The sequence below is a fragment of the Pseudophryne corroboree genome, chromosome 1, assembly GCF_028390025.1.
Source record: "Pseudophryne corroboree isolate aPseCor3 chromosome 1, aPseCor3.hap2, whole genome shotgun sequence".
NCBI lineage: Eukaryota > Metazoa > Chordata > Amphibia > Anura > Myobatrachidae > Pseudophryne > Pseudophryne corroboree.
Window position 1 is genome coordinate 539,658,677 of NC_086444.1, and position 19,570 is coordinate 539,678,246.

A 19,570-nucleotide genomic window follows, 5' to 3' on the forward strand; every position below is an offset into this window, starting at 1 on the left:
CTGTTTTGAAGCAGGATGACCAAGTTTGTTGGAAGCATACAAGACAAAAAGCGCCTCAGTTTTTCTGGCAACAGCTGTCCTAGTGACGTAGATCTTCAACGCTCTTACAACATCCAGAGATTTTGGAATCGCCACAGCCTCCGTAGCCACCAGGACCACAATAGGTTGGTTAATGTGAAATTAAGAAACCACCTTCGGCAGAAATTGTTGACGAGTCCTCAATTCCGCCCTATCCGAATGAAAAATCAAGTACGGGCTCTTATTAGATAAGGCCGCCAACTCTGAAGGCCCATACACATTAGACGATGTCGGCGGCCGCCTGTATGCACTGAGCGATATGACAGCTCATATCGCTCAGTGACGTCACGCCAGCCCTGCATGAAGGTCGTGGACGACAGTCCACATCCTTCATGCATGCCCTACCGACAGCGACGATCGTTGCCGACCCGCGGGGCCGCGCATCGGTCGTCGCTGGCGGCATACACACTTAACGATAAAATGAGCGACGTCGCTCAAGGAGGGGGAAAATGAGCGACGTCGCTCATTATATCGTTAAGTGTGTATGGACCTTGACACCCGCCTAGCAGACGCCAGCGCCAACAGCATAACTACCTTCCAAGTGAGAAATTTCAATTCAACCTTACGCAAAGGTTCAAACCAGGAAGACATGAGAAACCGTAAGACCACATCCAGCTCCCATGGAGCTACAGGAAGCACAAACGGAGGATTGATATGCATTACTCCTTTCACAAAAGTCTGAACCTCTGGGAGGACAGCTAATTCTTTTTGAAAGAAAATAGACAAAGCCGAAATCTGCACTTTGATGGAACCTAATTTCAGGCCTGCGTCTACTCCCGCCTGTAAAAAGTGGAGAAAGCGCCCCAAGTGAAAATCCTCCGCAGGAGCCATTTTAGACTCACACCAGGAAACATACTTTCTCCAAATACGGTGATAATGTTTCGCCGTAACCTCCTTCCTAGCCTTAATGAGAGTTGGAATGACCTCCCTGGGGATACCCTTACGAGCTAAGATCTGGCGCTCAACCTCCATGCCGTCAAACGCAGCCGCGGTAAGTCTGGAAACACGCATGGACCCTGCAACAACAGGTCCTCTCTTAGAGGAAGCGGCCAAGGATCTTCCACCAGTAATTCCTGAAGATCCGGGTACCAGGCCCTTCTTGGCCAATCTGGAACGACGAGAATCGCCTAAACCCTTGCTCGTCGAATGATCCCCAGTACCTTTGGAATGAGAGGAAGTGGAGGGAACACCTACACCGACTGGAACACCCACGGAGACACCAGGGCGTCCACTGCACTGGCTTGGGGGTCCCTTGACCTGGAACAATACCCCGGGAGCTTCTTGTTGAGACGAGACGCCATCATGTCGATCAACGGAATTCCCCAACATTTTGTCACCTCTGCAAATACCTCTTGGTGAAGAGCCCACTCTCCCGGATGGAGATCGTGTCTGCTGAGGAAATCTGCTTCCCAGTTATCCACTCCCGGTAGGAAGACTGCTGACAGGGCGCTCACGTGTTGTTCCGCCCAGCGAAGGATTCTTGTGGCCTCCACCATTGACGCTCTGCTCCTTGTTCCGCCTTGACGGTTTATATGTGCCACCGCTGTGATGTTGTCTGACTGTACCAGGACAGGTCGACCCTGCAGAAGGCTTCTTGCTTGCAGCAGGCCGTTGAGAATGGCTCTGTCAAAGTCTAAAAATATTGCAGTACACACATCACGTACGAACTACACACAGATGGCCTCCGCGCGTGTACTTGTTCTGCTTTGCGTGCACATATTCGCAATTTGCGTATGGTCACTCCCGCGGTCATGCGCATCAGAGCGTGGTATGGGTATTTACGGTAGAGTTTGTGTACGCATGGAGAGCCATCAAAACACGTTACATATTTAATCCAAATAGTACACAATGTACACATAGTCTCCTTGCATCACATCAGAAAGTAATAGCTGTTTAGATGGTAACAGAACAAAGGGATTCACCTTTACAGGATAAGAGGGGACAGACTAAGGTTATAAGGTGGTGTTTGGTATCCAGCTGTAGGGTATTTTAAGGGTAACATTCCGGTGTTGGTCTGCGGAAGATAGCATGTTCCTGCGGATAGTTATGTGCAGAGGCAGAATATAGAGATAAATTGTATTTACTGTACATTATGTATGCGGCGGGAATCCAGAGGAGACCACCCACAAGAGCAGTTGGGAAAGACATCGCCTACCTATTCAAATCAACCCATGACCTCTCCTGTACTGTAAAAGTGCATTCCTGTGTCCAATGGACAAAGGGATTACAGTATCCATTGTATTGCTTTTGGAAGAATTGTATAAATAAAGCCTGCTGCAGCCTGGTAACACACAAGACTCACAAAGTTATCTATCAGATGACTGGGGACCGGCCGGGTTGCGCAAGCTTGTCTACTCAAGTATGTACCATTGAATGTAGCCATTTACTCTGTTAAATTGTATTGTATTATTTGTATTGTAACCCCATTTCAGCAATAATCCACTGTGGTGTCGGAACCCAGCGGTTAAATCACAATTGGTGTCGTGTCTTCATTGCCCTGATAAGGTTTAAAGTGTTTTATCATTGCATTGCATTACTGTAAAGGTTTAAAGTGTATCTCTGGGTGTGTGCGCGCTGTGTGTACTTTGTACCCCCAGCGCGGCGTTTGTACGCTAAGTCCGTACAGTGATACGGGACTCCGTACGCAAACAGTGTATAAAGTACGTTGCGTGTGTACCAAGTCTAGCGGCCGCAGCGGCTCCATGGTAAAGTGTATTCTAAGTGTGTATAAGGTATAGCTTTCTTTCCTGTAAGATAATCGACATTATCACTCTTAACTCGAGAACATTTATGTGGAGACAAGCTTCCTGGAGCGACCATTTCCCCTGGAAGTTCCTTCCTTGGGTGACTGCGCCCCAGCCCCGGAGACTTGCATCTGTTGTCAGAAGTACCCAATCCTGGATACCGAACCGGCGTCCCCCTAGGAGGTGAGGACTTTGTAGCCACCACAGGAGAGAAATTCTGTCTCTGGGAGACAGACTTATCTTCCGGTGCATGTGCAGGTGAGACCCGGACCATTTGCTCAGCAAGTCCCACTGAAACACCCGGGCATGAAACCTGCCAAATGGAATGGCTTCGTATGCCGCAACCATTTTCCCCAGAACCCGAGTACAGTGATGGATCAACACACTCGTCGGCCTAGAAGTTGCCTGACCATCGCCTGCAGTTCCAGAGCTTTTTCTTCTGGAAGAAATACTTTCTGTAAATCAGTGTCCAGAATCATGCCCAGAAAAGGCAGCCGAGTGGTCGGAATCAACTAAGATTTTGGCAAATTGAGTACCCAACCGTGCTGTCGCAGAACAGACAGTGACAAATTTACACTTCTAAGCAACCGTTCCTTGGACCTCGCCTTTATCAGGAGATCGTCCAAGTACGGGATAATTGTAACCCCTTGTTTGCGAAGGAGAACCATAATTTCCGCCATGACTTTGGTGAAAATCCTCGGAGCCGTGGAAAGCCCAAACGGCAACGTCTGAAATTGGTAATGAGAATCCTGTATCGCAAACCTGAGGAAGGCCTGATGTGAAGGACATATTGGGACATGTAAGTAGGCATCCTTTATGTCGACTGACGCCATAAAATCCCCACCTTCCAGGCTGGCAATTACCGCTCGAAGAGATTCTATCTTGAACTTGAAAACTTTCAAGTATGGATTGAGGGATTTTAGATTTAGAATTGGTCTGACCGAACCGTCCGGTTTCGGCACAACAAAGAGGCTCGAGTAGAACCCCTCCCCCCGTTGGGACAAGGGAACGGGAACAATGACCCTCTGTAGACACAATTTTTGTATCGCTGCCAGTCCGGAAGAGCTACTGGTAACGCCAAAATGAAGAACCGGTGAGGGGGTATCTCCCGAAACTCCAGCTTGTATCCCTGAGACACAATCTCTAGGACCTAAGGATCCAGGTCTGATTGAATCCAGACCTGACTGAATATTTGTAGACGGCACCCCACCGGTCCGGACTCCCCCAGGGAAGCCCCAGCGTCATGCGGTGGACTTGGTAGAAGCAGGGGAAGACTTTTGGACCTGGGCGCCTGACACTGCAGGTGGTTTCCTTCCCCTTCCTCTACCTTTTGAAGAGAGGAAGGACGAATCTTTTACCACGCCTGTATTTATTGTGACGAAAGGACTGCATCTGCTGATGTGGTGCCTTTTTCTGTTGTGTGGGAACATAAGGAAGAAAAGAGGACTTACCCGCAGTCGCGGTCGAGACCAGGTCAGCCAAGCCGTCCCCAAACAAGACAGTACCTTTGAAGGGTAACGCTTCCATAGCCCTCTTGGAGTCGGCATCAGCATTCATTGATGGATCCACAACGCCCTCCTGGCTGATATCGACATGGCATTGGCTCTTGATCCCAAGAGACAGACATCCCTCGCCGCATCCTTCAGGCAATCTGCAGCGTCCTTGATATAACCAAGAGTCAAAAGAACATTATCTTTATCAAGGGTATCCATATCATTAGCTAAATTCTCAGCCCATTTAGCAATAGCACTACTCACCCATACCGACGCCACAGCAGGTCTGAGAAATGCACCCGAATTAGCAAAAATGGACTTCAGAGACGTCTCCAGCTTGCGATCCGCCGGATCTTTGAGAGCTGCCGTGTCAGGAGACGGAAGCGCCACTTTCTTAGACAAGCGAGATAGAGCTTTGTCAACATTTGGAGACGCCTCCCATTTTTCCCTGTCATCAGAGGGGAACGGATATGCCATGTAAATCCTTTTGGGAATCTGCCACCTCTTATCCGGCGACTCCCAAGCCTTTTCACAAAGAGTATTCATTTCATGAGAGGGGGGAAACTTCACCTCAGGTTTTTTTCCCTTAAACAAGCAAATCCTTGTTTCCTGTACCGCAGGTTCATCAGAAATGTGTAAAACATCTTTTATAGCCACAATCATGTACTGAATACTCTTAACTAATCGTGGATGTAAAGCAGCCTCAGTGAAATCGACCTCGAAATCAGAGTCCGTGTCGGTATCCGTATCTACCACTTGAGTAAATGGCCGCTTTTGCGACCCAGATGGGGTCTGTACCTGAGACAAAGCCTCTTCCATGGACTTTTTCCACACGTGTCTGTGACTCAGACTTATCCAACCTCTTTGATAAAGAAGCTACATTCGAATTGATCGTACTGAGCAATGCAAGTAAATCAGGTGTCGGCTGCGTCGACAGTCCCAAATCTAGCCCTGCATCCGCTCCCCCAATAACCTCCTCTGGTAAATAACATTCAGCCTCAGACATGCCGACACGTAGTACCGACACACAGATACACACAGAACGTCCCAGCTAGGTGACAGGCCCACAATGAAGCCCAGATAGAGGACACAGAGGGAGTATGCCAGATCACACTCCAGCGCCCATATATCCCGACAAAAGATATATGTACCCAGCGCTGCTTAATTTATAATGATAAGAAGCACCACACTGCGATCCCCCCCCCCCTCCCTTCTGAATATCTCCCCGTTACTTGTGAGAGGAATGTGGAGGTCCCGGCAGCGTCTCCTTCAGCCGCGTGTTGAAGGAGAAGATGGCGCCTGTGAGCTGCGGGACGAAACTCCGCCCCCTTCCCGGCGCGCTTCGGGATGCCAAATTTGAAAATGAAAAAGATGCCGGCGGGGGTTTAAGAAACGGCACCGAAAGCCTTCTGCCGGTCCCCGACCTCAGTAACATGCTGCCCAGGGCGCCCCCCCCCCAGCGCCCTGCACCCTGTAACTACCGTTGGCGATGTGTGTGGGAGCATGGAGCACAGCGTTACCGCTGTGCTGTACCTTCCGTTACTGAAGTCTTCTGCCATCCTGAAGTCTTCTGATCTTCTCATACTCACCCGACTTCTTTCTTCTGGCTTCTGTGAGGGGGTGACGGCGTGGCTCCGGGAACAAGCAGCTAGGCGCACCAAGTGATCGAACCCTCTGGAGCTAATGGTGTCCAGTAGCCGAGAAGCAGAGCCCTTAAGTAAGAAGAAGTAGGTCTGCTTCTCTCCCCTCACTCCCACGCTGCAGGGAGCCTGTAGCCAGCAGGTCTCCCTGAAAATAAAAAACCTAACAAAAAGTATTTTCCAGAGAAACTCAGGAGAGCTCTCCTGTGAGTGTCCAGTCAGTACTGGGCACAAAGTTTAACTGAGGTCTGGAGGAGGGGCATAGAGGGAGGAGCCAGTTCACACCCAGATTAAGTCTTTTCAGTGTGCCCAAGCTCCTGCGGATCCCGTCTATACCCCAGGGTCCTTTTGGAGTCCCCAGCATCCTCTAGGACGTAAGAGAAACTGTATAAATAAATATATTTTCATTTACTGTAGCTCTAAACTTTTGTGTATTTGGATGGTTTAATATATAAAGTAGGGATGGACTTTAAAGAAAGATCTATCAGAAAACTCTAACTTCAGATCTGATACAGGATTATTGGATCGAGCCTGAAAGTATAATTGGCCTTACTTAGAGATGGATGCATTTAAAACATCAGGTACAAGCGCCCGATGGTTTCCTGGGCTTTCAACGACGGGTACGTCATGTCCAGTGGCACCAGCGGCCATATATGCCATCTTAACCAAAGGGTTACTCTACTGCACAATAATGCAACCATTGCCTGCTTGATTGTGCCACTATTTGCACACAGCAACATATTAGAGCTGTGGACAGTGGGTAACTACTAGTTTCTGTATAATTTTATGGTAGAGGCTAGATCCAAGTGGCCTAAGGGACCTTTTCCGTCAGGGGGAGGAGCCACGACACAAGGGGGAGGAGCTACGCCAGCGGTACAGTTGGTCTAGTATCCACACCACCAACTATTACCTTTAGTAATTAGGTGGCGAGCGAAGCGAGCCACCGTGCCCGAAGCGTGGCGAGCGAAGCGAGCCCACGAGGGTACTTTTCGGGTACCTTGTTCGGCCGCAGCTCCTCCCCCTGGTGACGTGTCTCCTCCCCCAGGTACGTCAGAAGGTCCCTTCTCCCACTCCAATATAGAACCAACCATAATTTTATGCATCCTGGCTATGCAAGTAAAGCCTAATGCAAGAAATTTTACAGAACTCTCCTGCAAAAGGCTAACTACCACTGCAAACTAGTCCCTATTATTATCAATGAGGTGTATGGGCAGGCCCACATGTACCCTTATTTACTGTTTTATGCCAACTTCAGATGGTGTAAACAGTTTTATGTCTATGGACGTATATTCGGCGGAGAGGGATCTTCTACCATAGCCTCTGGAATGGAAACAGAGCATAGTGTCGGTTTACAAGATAATGGTTATCCCGGCTGCTATGTACAATGAAAAAAAATGCGTCACTTTCAGCAATATTAAATGAGCATACACATGGTGTGATATGAACTATATAAGCCATATCAGTAGAAAACATAGTCCATATCGCACCATGTGTAAACGATGACTATGCACGCCCCCGCAGGGTCGGTATTGCAGGAAAAAATAAGACTGTGCAAGCAGCTCAATTTTGACTAGAAAGTGTACAATCTACAATGAGCTATTTCTAGTATAGTCAAAATCGGCCATAGAAAAAAATCGCCCAATGTGTATAGTCAATATCGGTGGCTCTGGGGAGTTGAAGGGAAATCGCATGGTCAAAACCGGACATAGCCAGAATCGCACTGTGTGTATGCACCTTTAGTGCATATGCCTCTAATGGATGTGAAGAATAACACTTGCCAGATTTAAACCAAAGTGAAAGTAATTGTCAGTGGGTAGAAAGACTAAGACACGCCTACTTATGAACAAGACCTTCCCATGTCGTTTACTAGTATGTGTAGTAATTGGAGCACAGACAGTAAGCAAATGTTGTTAAAGAGAAACGGGGGAAAAAACAAACAAAAAAACAACAGACTAATCTTCCTATAATAAATGACTTACTGATTATTAGTCAACATATGAAATACACGTGCAAGCTGTAAAGGATGAAAGTAATGATTTCTAAATCCCTGAAAAACATAAACAAAAAATAAAAAAAAAACACACAACATAGAAGACAAAGCTGGCATGAGGCCACTGCTAGCTTGTGCAGGATTTTAGCATGGAACCCCAGTGACAGGCAGGGTGCCTGTGACTTGTAGTGCAACCTCTAAAGGAAAACAAAAAATAAGAATTTACTTACCGATAATTCTATTTCTCGGAGTCCGTAGTGGATGCTGGGGTTCCTGAAAGGACCATGGGGAATAGCGGCTCCGCAGGAGACAGGGCACAAAAAAGTAAAGCTTTACTAGGTCAGGTGGTGTGCACTGGCTCCTCCCCCTATGACCCTCCTCCAGACTCCAGTTAGGTACTGTGCCCGGACGAGCATACACAATAAGGGAGGCATTTTGAATCCCGGGTAAGACTCATACCAGCCACACCAATCACACCGTACAACTTGTGATCTAAACCCAGTTAACAGTATGACAACAGAAAGGGCCTCTTAAAGATGGCTCCTTAACAATAACCCGAATTAGTTAACAATAACTATGTACAAGTATTGCAGACAATCCGCACTTGGGATGGGCGCCCAGCATCCACTACGGACTCCGAGAAATAGAATTATCGGTAAGTAAATTCTTATTTTCTCTATCGTCCTAAGTGGATGCTGGGGTTCCTGAAAGGACCATGGGGATTATACCAAAGCTCCCAAACGGGCGGGAGAGTGCGGATGACTCTGCAGCACCGAATGAGAGAACTCCAGGTCCTCCTTTGCCAGGGTATCAAATTTGTAAAATTTTACAAACGTGTTCTCCCCCGACCACGTAGCTGCTCGGCAGAGTTGTAATGCCGAGACCCCTCGGGCAGCCGCCCAAGATGAGCCCACCTTCCTTGTGGAGTGGGCTTTTACAGTTTTAGGCTGTGGCAGGCCTGCCACAGAATGTGCAAGTTGAATTGTGTTACAAATCCAACGAGCAATCGACTGCTTAGAAGCAGGTGCGCCCAACTTGTTGGGTGCATACAATATAAACAGCGAGTCAGATTTTCTGACTCCAGCCGTCCTTGCAATGTATATTTTTAAGGCTCTGACAACGTCCAACAACTTGGAGTCCTCCAAGTCGCTAGTGGCCGCAGGCACCACAATAGGTTGGTTCAGATGAAATGCTGATACCACTTTAGGGAGAAAATGCGGACGAGTCCGCAGTTCTGCCCTATCCGAATGGAAGATTAGATAAGGACTTTTATAAGATAAAGCCGCCAATTCAGATACTCTCCTGGCAGAGGCCAGGGCTAGTAACATAGTCACTTTCAATGTGAGATATTTCAAATCCACCTTTTTCAATGGTTCAAACCAATGGGATTTGAGGAAATCTAAAACTACATTTAGATCCCACGGTGCCACCGGAGGCACCACAGGAGGCTGTATATGCAGTACTCCCTTGACAAAAGTCTGGACCTCAGGGACAGAGGCCAATTCTTTTTGGAAGAATATTGACAGGGCCGAAATTTGAACCTTAATGGATCCCAATTTGAGACCCATAGATAATCCTGATTGCAGGAAATGTAGGAAACGACCCAGTTGGAATTCCTCCGTCGGAACCTTCCGATCCTCGCACCACGCTACATATTTTCGCCAAATGCGGTGATAATGTTTCACGGTGACTTCCTTCCGTGCCTTAATCAAGGTAGGAATGACTTCTTCTGGAATGCCTTTCCCTTTTAGGATCTGGCGTTCAACCGCCATGCCGTCAAACGCAGCCGCGGTAAGTCTTGAAAAAGACAGGGACCCTGCTGTAGCAGGTCCCTTCTCAGAGGTAGAGGCCACGGTTCGTCCGTGAGCATCTCTTGAAGTTCCGGATACCAAGTCCTTCTCGGCCAATCCGGAACCACTAGTATTGTTCTTACTCTTCTTTGCCGTATGATCTTCAATACCTTTGGTATGAGCGGCAGAGGAGGAAACACATACACTGACTGGTACACCCAAGGAGTTACCAGTGCGTCCACAGCTATTGCCTGTGGATCTCTTGACCTGGCGCAATATTTGTCCAGTTTCTTGTTGAGGCGAGACGCCATCATGTCTACAATTGGTCTTTCCCAACGGTCTATTAACATGTTGAAGACTTCTGGATGTAGACCCCACTCTCCCGGATGAAGATCGTGTCTGCTGAGGAAGTCTGCTTCCCAGTTGTCCACGCCCGGGATGAACACTGCTGACAGTGCTATCACGTGATTCTCCGCCCAGCGAAGAATCTTGGCAGCTTCTGCCATTGCACTCCTGCTTCTTGTGCCGCCCTGCCTGTTTACATGGGCGACCGCCGTGATGTTGTCCGACTGAATCAACACCGGCTTTCCTTGCAGGAGAAGTTCCGCCTGGCTTAGAGCATTGTAGATTGCTCTTAGTTCCAGAATGTTTATGTGAAGAGACTTTTCCAGACTCGTCCATACTCCCTGGAAGTTTCTTCCTTGTGTGACTGCTCCCCAGCCTCTCAGGCTGGCGTCCGTGGTCACCAGGATCCAATCCTGAATGCCGAATCTGCGGCCTTCTAATAGGTGAGCCTTCTGCAACCACCACAGAAGTGACACCCTTGTCTTTGGTGACAGGGTTATTCGCAGGTGCATCTGCAGATGCGACCCTGACCATTTGTCCAACAGATCCCTTTGGAATATTCTTGCATGGAATCTGCCGAATGGAATTGCTTCGTAAGAAGCCACCATTTTTCCCAGGACTCTTGTGCATTGATGTACTGACACTTTTCCTGGTTTTAGGAGGTTCCTGACCAGATCGGATAACTCCTTGGCTTTTTCCTCTGGAAGGAAAACCTTTTTTTGAACCGTGTCCAGAATCATTCCTAGGAACAGCAGACGAGTTGTCGGGATTAAATGGGATTTTGGAATATTCAGAATCCACCCGTGTTGTCTTAGCACCTCTTGAGATAGTGCTAAAGCTGTCTCCAGCTGTTCTCTGGACCTTGCCCTTATTAGGAGATCGTCCAAGTATGGGATAACTAATACGCCTTTTCTTCGAAGAAGAATCATCATCTCGGCCATTACCTTGGTAAAGACCCGAGGCGCCGTGGACAATCCGAACGGCAGCGTCTGAAACTGATAGTGACAGTTTTGAACAATGAACCTGAGGTACCCCTGGTGTGCGGGGTAAATCGGAACGTGTAGATACGCATCCTTGATGTCCAAGGATACCATAAAGTCCCCTTCTTCCAGGTTCGCTATCACTGCTCTGAGTGACTCCATCTTGAACTTGAACTTTTTTATGTAGAGGTTCAAGGACTTCAGATTTAGAATAGGCCTTACCGAGCCATCCGGCTTCGGTACCACAAATAGAGTGGAATAATACCCCTTTCCTTGTTGTAATAGGGGTACTTTGACTATCACCTGCTGAGCGTACAGCTTGTGAATGGCTTCCAACACCCTCTCCCTTTCGGAAGAGACGGTTGGTAAGGCAGACTTCAGGAAACGATGAGGAGGATCCGTCTCTAATTCCAACCTGTACCCCTGAGATATTATCTGCAGGATCCAGGGGTCTACCTGCGAGTGAGCCCACTGCGCGCTGTAATTTTTTAGACGGCCCCCCACTGTCCCCGAGTCCGCTTGAGAGGCCCCAGCGTCATGCTGAGGTTTTTGCAGGAGCCGGGGAGGGCTTCTGTTCCTGGGAAGGAGCTGCCTGTTGGTGTCTCTTCCCTCTTCCTCTGCCTCGTGGCAGGTACGACAAGCCCTTTGCTCTCTTATTTTTGTAGGAGCGAAAAGGCTGCGGTTGAAAAGTCGGTGCCTTTCTCTGTTGGGGAGTGACTTGAGGTAAAAAAGTGGATTTCCCGGCAGTAGCCGTGGCCACCAAGTCTGATAGACCAACTCCAAATAACTCCTCCCCTTTATACGGCAAAACCTCCATGTGACGTTTTGAATCCGCATCGCCTGTCCACTGTCGTGTCCATAAGGCTCTTCTGGCTGAAATGGACATAGCACTCACCCGAGATGCCAGTGTGCAAATATCCCTCTGTGCATCACGCATATAGATAAATGCATCCTTTATTTGTTCTAACGACAGTAAAACATTGTCCCTATCTAGGGTATCAATATTTTCAATCAGGGATTCTGACCAAACTACTCCAGCACTGCACATCCAGGCAGTTGCTATAGCTGGTCGTAGTATAACACCTGCATGTGTGTATATATTCTTTTGAATAACTTCCATCTTTCTATCTGATGGATCCTTAAGTGCGGCCGTCTCAGGAGAGGGTAACGCCACTTGTTTGGATAAGCGTGTGAGCGCCTTGTCCACCTTAGGGGGTGTTTCCCAGCGCGCCCTAACCTCTGGCGGGAAAGGGTATAATGCCAATAACTTTTTTGAAATTATCAACTTTTTATCAGGAGCAACCCACGCTTCATCACACACGTCATTTAATTCTTCTGATTCAGGAAAAACTGTTTGTAGTTTTTTCACACCATACATAATACCCTGTTTTACGGTATCTGTAGTATCAGCTAAATGTAACGTCTCCTTCATTGCCAAAATCATATAACGTGTGGCCCTACTGGAAAATACGTTTGAATTTCTACCGTCGTCACTGGAATCAGTGCCCGTGTCTGGGTCTGTGTCGACCGACTGAGGCAAAGGGCGTTTTACAGCCCCTGACGGTGTTTGAGGCGCCTGGACAGGCATTAATTGATTGTCCGGCCGCCTCATGTCCTCAACTGACTGTTTAAGGGAAGATAAACCATCACGTAATTCCACAAATAAAGGCATCCATTCTGGTGTCGACCCCCTGGGGGGTGACATCTGCATATTTGGCAATTGCTCCGCCTCCACACCAATATCGTCCTCATACATGTCGACACCACGTACCGACACACACCGCAAACTCACAGGGAATGCTCTAATGAAGACAGGACCCACTAGCCCTTTTGGGGAGACAGAGGGAGAGTCTGCCAGCACACACCACAAAGCGCTATATATACAAGGGATATCCTTATATTAAGTGCTCCCTTATAGCTGCTTTAATATATATATATATATAGCCATTAATGTGCCCCCCCTCTCTGTTTTACCCTGTTTCTGTAGTGCAGTGCAGGGGAGAGACCTGGGAGCCGTTCTGACCAGCGGAGCTGTGACAGAAAATGGCGCCGTGTGCTGAGGAGATAGGCCCCGCCCCTTTTTCGGCGGGTTCTTCTCCCGCTATTTTTCCAGTCAGGCAGGGGTTAAATATCTCCATATAGCCCCTATGGGCTATATGTGAGGTATTTTTAGCCTTGTATAAGGTTTATATTTGCCTCTCAGAGCGCCCCCCCCCAGCGCTCTGCACCCTCAGTGACTGCCCAGTGAAGTGTGCTGAGAGGAAAATGGCGCACAGCTGCAGTGCTGTGCGCTACCTTATGAAGACTGAGGAGTCTTCAGCCGCCGGTTTCCGGACCTCTTCACGCTTCAGCATCTGCAAGGGGGTCGGCGGCGCGGCTCCGGGACCGGACTCCACGGCTGGGCCTGTGTTCGATCCCTCTGGAGCTAATGGTGTCCAGTAGCCAAGCAGCAAATCCACTCTGCATGCAGGTGAGTTTACTACTTTCCCCCTAAGTCCCACGTTGCAGTGATCCTGTTGCCAGCAGGACTCACTGTAAAGAAAAAAACCTAAACTAAACTTTCTCTAAGCAGCTCTTTAGGAGAGCCACCTAGATTGCACCCTTCTCGTTCGGGCACAAAATCTAACTGGAGTCTGGAGGAGGGTCATAGGGGGAGGAGCCAGTGCACACCACCTGACCTAGTAAAGCTTTACTTTTTTGTGCCCTGTCTCCTGCGGAGCCGCTATTCCCCATGGTCCTTTCAGGAACCCCAGCATCCACTTAGGACGATAGAGAAAATACACATATACCTTTTATATTAAGTGAGTGCAGACTGCAGAGCCTCTGTGATTTGTATGTAAACAATGGGGTAACATAGCATACTGCAGATCTAGGAATGGTGAGAGCAGCGGATTAATTTTGTGGTGTGTGTGTATATGAAATACGATGCATATCCCCAAATCTGCCTTCCACACGCTGTGACCATCCTGATATTTAAATGCCTCTCACTCCCCCTTCTCCGCCTGCTGCTGCACACAGAACATGCAGCGCACAGGCTGCAGAGGCGGCGCATGTTCTGCAAACACACGTTACTCATACACAATGCCCATTCTCTTGTCTAAATATAACACAGACAATGACAGATGTATGCGCAGAGGAGAGTACGCCGGTCACACCAATGTACGTGGTACACTATGGAACATCTGTATGTAACAAGGTGGGCGCTGTGCCCACCGCACCAGAACGTGTTGTTATACAGCGCCATCGCCATGGCTCTCTTCTTACCTGGCTGTGTTGTTATCGCTCAGCAGCAGCACCGCAGCCTATACACCCCAGCCCGCTGCTCCCTCTCCCGCCTGCCAGGCTCCCTCCTCCTCCGGCTGAGTCCCACCAGCAGCAGCACCAGCACAGGGGAAGGGTACACTAAGCCAACTCCCGCCAAAAGCCACGTCCTCTTCGCCCTGCACACCCCGGCCGGTGACGGGCTCCCGGAGCGGAGAGGGCACCGCCGCGGCTGCTGAGATTACCCGTATGTTAGCAACAACGTGAGTGCGACATGGGCTGAGCTGTGCCTGATCCCCTATTCCGCGGCAGTGGTGCGGCCCGGCTCCAGCGCCCTCCCTCTCTTTCAATGAAAAGAGAGCTCCTGCTGCTGCCAGTGGCAGCTCTGCTCCAGTGCTGGAGAGATTGACACCGTACTGAGCTAATGCTTGGCTTTATTGCCTTTTTCTATCACCTTGAAGAGACATCATTGTTTTCTGTTTTTGTTTTTTTTGTTTGTTTTTTAGTATCTGTAAATCGTGATGTTTTATTTACTTGTTTCTGACATGGGATCCATCAGTATTAGTATGGTGTCTCTATGCACAGGTGTTCTCTCACAAGGGTGGGATGTACTAAAAGAAGAATGTGTCTAAAACCCCCAAAATGGCAATTTTCGTACTTTGACCGCTTTTTACATATGTACCTGGATGCGGTGGGTAATTGCTTGTGCTGGTGTTAACCGATAGAATCTGTAACATCCTTTCGTGGAGAGGACCTTTCCCATAAACCCCTGGGTTTATGTCCTGTGGGCTTCTTTCTTCCTGAAAGGGACCAAAGCAGATTCCTCCCAGCGGCCACTGAGACACTGCGCACGTGCAGAAAGACTGCCGGTCCCCAAAACCCAGAAGTCTCGACATCGCAAAGGACAGCTCTTATTGGGAGAGCTGTCCTTTCCGATTCTAATCGCATATGTTAGTACATATGTAACAATGTAATAATCAAGTAAGTAGTAAGTTAAAATAGATTTCTCATATGTCCTAGAGGATGCTGGGGTCACATTCAGAACCATGGGGGGTATAGACGGGATCCGCAGGAGACATGGGCACTTTAAGACTTTCAAAGGGTGTGAACTGGCTCCTCCCTCTATGCCCCTCCTCCAGACTCCAGTTTTAGAATTGTGCCCAGAGAGACTGGACACACTACAGGGGAGCTCTACTGAGTTTCTCTGAAAAGATATCGTTTTTTTATTTTCAGGGAGGCTGCTGGCAACAGTCTCCCTGCTTCGTGGGACTTAGGGGAGAGAAGTTATGACCCACTTCTAGTGAGTTCAAGGGCTCTGCTTCTGGCTGACAGGACACCATTAGCTCCTGGGGGTGATGATCGCTGGGTATGCCTAGATGCTCACTCCCGCAGCCTGCCGTCACCCCCTTGCAGAGTCAGAAGTCAGGAGACAGGTGAGTAGCAGAAGAACAGAAGACTTCTCTTTGGTGACGGCTTTTCTGAGGTACCGCGCAACGGAAGGCAGACTGCGCGCCATGCTCCCACACACATAGCACTGCAGGGGGGGGGGGGGGGGGGCACCCTGGGCAGCATAAATCCTCACACAAATGCTGGCAATAAAGTGGACATTAGTGCCTGGGCACTGTCCTTACCCTGCCAGCGAAATTATTTATTTATTTATGAGCGGAACAGAAGCGCGCCATTACGGTGGCGGGGCTTCTTCCTCGCCTCACCAGTACACTGCTCAGCGCCATTTTTTCTCCTCAGGGAGACGCTGGTCCTTCCTTCACTTCCGAAATGTTCAGGGTGCAAAACGGGGGGGGGGGGGGGGGCAGCAATATGGGTGCTTGTGTGTGTGTGTATATATATATATATATATATAAAGCGCTACAAGTCTGTCATATATGTATTTACTATTGTCCAGACTATATATTTTTGGCGCTGGTTTGGTGTGCTGAAAAATCCTCTGTGTCCCATAAGCTGGTGTGTCTGTGGGTACTTAGTACATGTGTGTCAACATGTCGATGGCTGAATGTTTTTTCCCAAGAGAAAACTATATTTGGGACAAGGACGTGTGTGGGTGGCCCTGTTGGCACCACCAATAACTGACTGGGTAAAAAATTTGCATATCAGAGTAAGGTTGCATAAAAGTGTGTCCCAGACACAGATTTAGAAATATCTATGGAGGATGTGATGTTCATAGTTATTTTTCCCTCAGACCCCTCAGGGTCGCAAAATTTTAATTTTGCCCAGTTGCTACTCCCGGATACCGACACGGATACTGATTCCTGTGTCGACCAGATTGTTTCCTGATTAGATCTAATATTGGGGGTAATTCCAAGTTGATCGCAGCAGGAATTTTGTTAGCAGTTGGGCAAAACCATGTGTAGTGCAGGGGAGGCAGATTTAACATGTGCAAAGAGAGTTAGATTTGGGTGTGGTGTGTTCAATCTGCAATCTAAATTGCAGTGTAAAAATAAAGCAGCCAGTATTTACCCTGCACAGAAACAAAATAACCCACCCAAATCTAACTCTCTCTGCACGTTATAGATCTGCCCCCCCTGCAGTGCACATGGTTTTGCCCAACTGCTAACAAAATTCCTGCTGCGATCAACTCGGAATGAGGGCCATTGTGCAGTACAATTAAGGACGCATTAACGTCACTGAGAACCCTGCTGTTCCTGATGGAGGGTCTATATATGTATGTGGATTAATATAGGTTTATATGTATATAGTATGTATATGCAGGTATAGATATATACTGATAGCTAATCTCATGTACTGAGCGCTCTGTTTGAGAAAGAATCCTGGTGGATTCCGATTGTTATTCGTTCCCGCCGCGGACAGAATAAAGTGTGAGTCACTCCCTGCTCTGCATGGGACCATGTCACAAATCTAGTGAATCGTATGCAGGAAGCTACGCTATATTCTAGCTACGTAAACACGGGTACATTCCTTAGACCTGCCATGGCAGGTGCATGGGTGAGTAGTAGTATTAAAAAATGATAGGATACCTTGTCGTCCGATATAGATACCCTGAAGGGAGATGAGATACTCCTTACGTTGGGTCATATCAAGGACGCTTCAGCGTGCTTAAGTGAGACTGCAGGGGAAATAGGACTCTTGGATTCACAGGCCATTTCCATAGCGGTCTCGGCTAGGCGGTCGTTGTGCATTCACCAATGGAATGCTGATGCTGACTCCAAGAAGAGATGGAGCCTCTTCCCTATGAAGGTGAAGCCTTGTTTGGGGATGGCCTAGTTGATTTGATCTCAGCAACGGCCGCAGGTAAGTCAACCTTCTTGCCCTATGGTCACTCACAACGAATGAAGATGCATCATTATCGGATGCCGTCATTTCGACCCAATAGATGCACAAGAAGTTAGATTCCATTTTCTTTGCGGGTTTAGGAAGGGGAAGAAGGAAGAGGTCCACAGCCTCTTCCAGATCACAAGTGCAGAAATCATCCTCTGCATCTGCCGAATCCACCGCATGACGCTGGGGCTCTCTTGCGGGAGGCCGCACCGGTGGGGGCGCGTCCAAAAAAAAACAACTTCAGTCAGTTCTGGAATTATTCGGAAAACTGGCAGTTTTCGAGACATTTCCCCTCAACGATTTTTCAAATCGGCCTTATCAGTTCTCCGACGAACAGGGAGATAGTATGCCACGCAATACAAAAATTGTGTCTGAATCATGTCATTGTCTGGGTTCCCCCGTCACACCTGGGTGAAGCCGTCAATTAAGCCTTTTTCGTGGTCCCGAGACCGGACAGAGGCCAATCCTAAACGGAAATCCCTCAATTTCTACCAAAAGAGACTTGAATTCAAGATGGAATCTCTCAGGACAGTGATTTTCAGTCTGGTGGAAAGAGGTTTCCTTGTTTCGGTGGACATAAAGGATACCTACTTGCAGATTTCCATTTTCTTCAGCGTCACTGAGGTTTGCAATTCAGGATTGTCATTACCAGTTTCAGACGTTGCCGTTTGGTCTATCCACGGCTCCGAGATTTTTTCACCGACATAATGGCGGAAATGATGGTTCCCCTTCAAAAGCATGGAGTCACGATTATCCCGTACTTGGACGATCTCCTGATAAAGGCGAGATCCAGGGACCAGTTGGTGCAAAACATTGCACTCTCCCTGACAGTTTTTCAACAACATGGTTGGCTCCTAAACTTGCCAAAAGCAGAGTTGATTCCAACAACGCAGCTGTCAATATTTGGGAAGCATACTGTACACAGAACTACAGAATTTTTTTCTTTCAGTGAAAAAGGTTCTGGAACTTCAGAGCCTGGTCAAACATCTTCTGAAACCGGCAAAAGTGTAAATTTATCAATGCATTTGGTTGCTGGGAAAGATGGTTGCGGCCTACGAGGCCATTCAGTTTGGCAGATTTCATGCCAGAAGTGTTCCTGGGGGATCTGTTGGACAAGTGGTCCAGATCCCACCTACACATGCACCAAAAGATTATCCTGTCTTCTGAGACCAGGATCTCACTCTTGTGGTGGCTACACAGCTCTCACCTCCTAGAGGGGCGCAGGTTCGAGATCCAGGACTGGATCCTGGTAACCACGGATGCAAGCCTCCGAGGCTGAGGTGCAGTCGCACGGAGGTCAATCTTCCAAGGAAGATGGTCTAGTCAAGTCATGAAACTTGTCTCCACATAAACGTTCTGGAGTTAGGAGCTATATACAATGGCCTTCTGCAAGCGGAACATCTTCGCGATCTGCCCCTATTGATCCAGTCGGACGATGTAACAGCAGTAGCGTACATAAACCGCCAGGGCGGAACATAAAGCAGAGCGGCATTGGCAGAAGCCACAAAGGTTCTCCGCTGGGCAGAAAGACATACAAGCGCTCTGTCAGCGATCTTTATTCCAGGAATGGACAACTGGGAAGCAGACTTCCTCAGCGGGCACGATCTCCATCCAAGAGAGTGGGGCCTCCATCAAGAGGTCTTCACGGAAGTGACAAGTCATTGGGGTGTTTCCTCAAATAGACATGATGGCATCTCGTCTAGACAAGAAGCTTCAGAGATATTGTTCCAGGTCAAGGGACCCTCAAGCAATAGCAGTGGATGCACTGGTGACACCGTGGGTGTTTCAGTCGGTGTATGTATTCCCTCCACTTCCTCTCATTCCAAAAGATCTTAAGAAGAACAAAGATTCAAGTGATCCTCATTGTCCCAGACTGGCCAAGGAGTGCTTGGTATCCAGATCTTCAGGAATCACTCGTAGGAGATCCCTGGCCTCTTCCTCTCCACGAGGACCTG

General features: G+C 48.4%; 1 protein-coding gene across 4 annotated transcripts in view; it reads right to left on the reverse strand.

The window, feature by feature from the left end:
- The window catches only part of PSIP1 (PC4 and SRSF1 interacting protein 1), a 369,617-nt gene that overhangs the window by 335,747 nt on the left and 14,300 nt on the right, over nucleotides 1-19,570 (reverse strand). Inside the window, exon 1 of one of the 4 annotated variants that reach the window (XM_063914077.1) lies at nucleotides 15,004-15,120. The exons of 1 other annotated variant lie outside the window; for it this stretch is intronic. The gene's annotated coding sequence lies outside the window, so the exon portion shown is untranslated. Of the gene's footprint in view, nucleotides 1-14,324; nucleotides 14,708-15,003; nucleotides 15,121-19,570 lie in introns of those variants that run through there. 2 more of the 4 variants (XM_063914076.1, XM_063914079.1) reach the window with 2 other exon arrangements.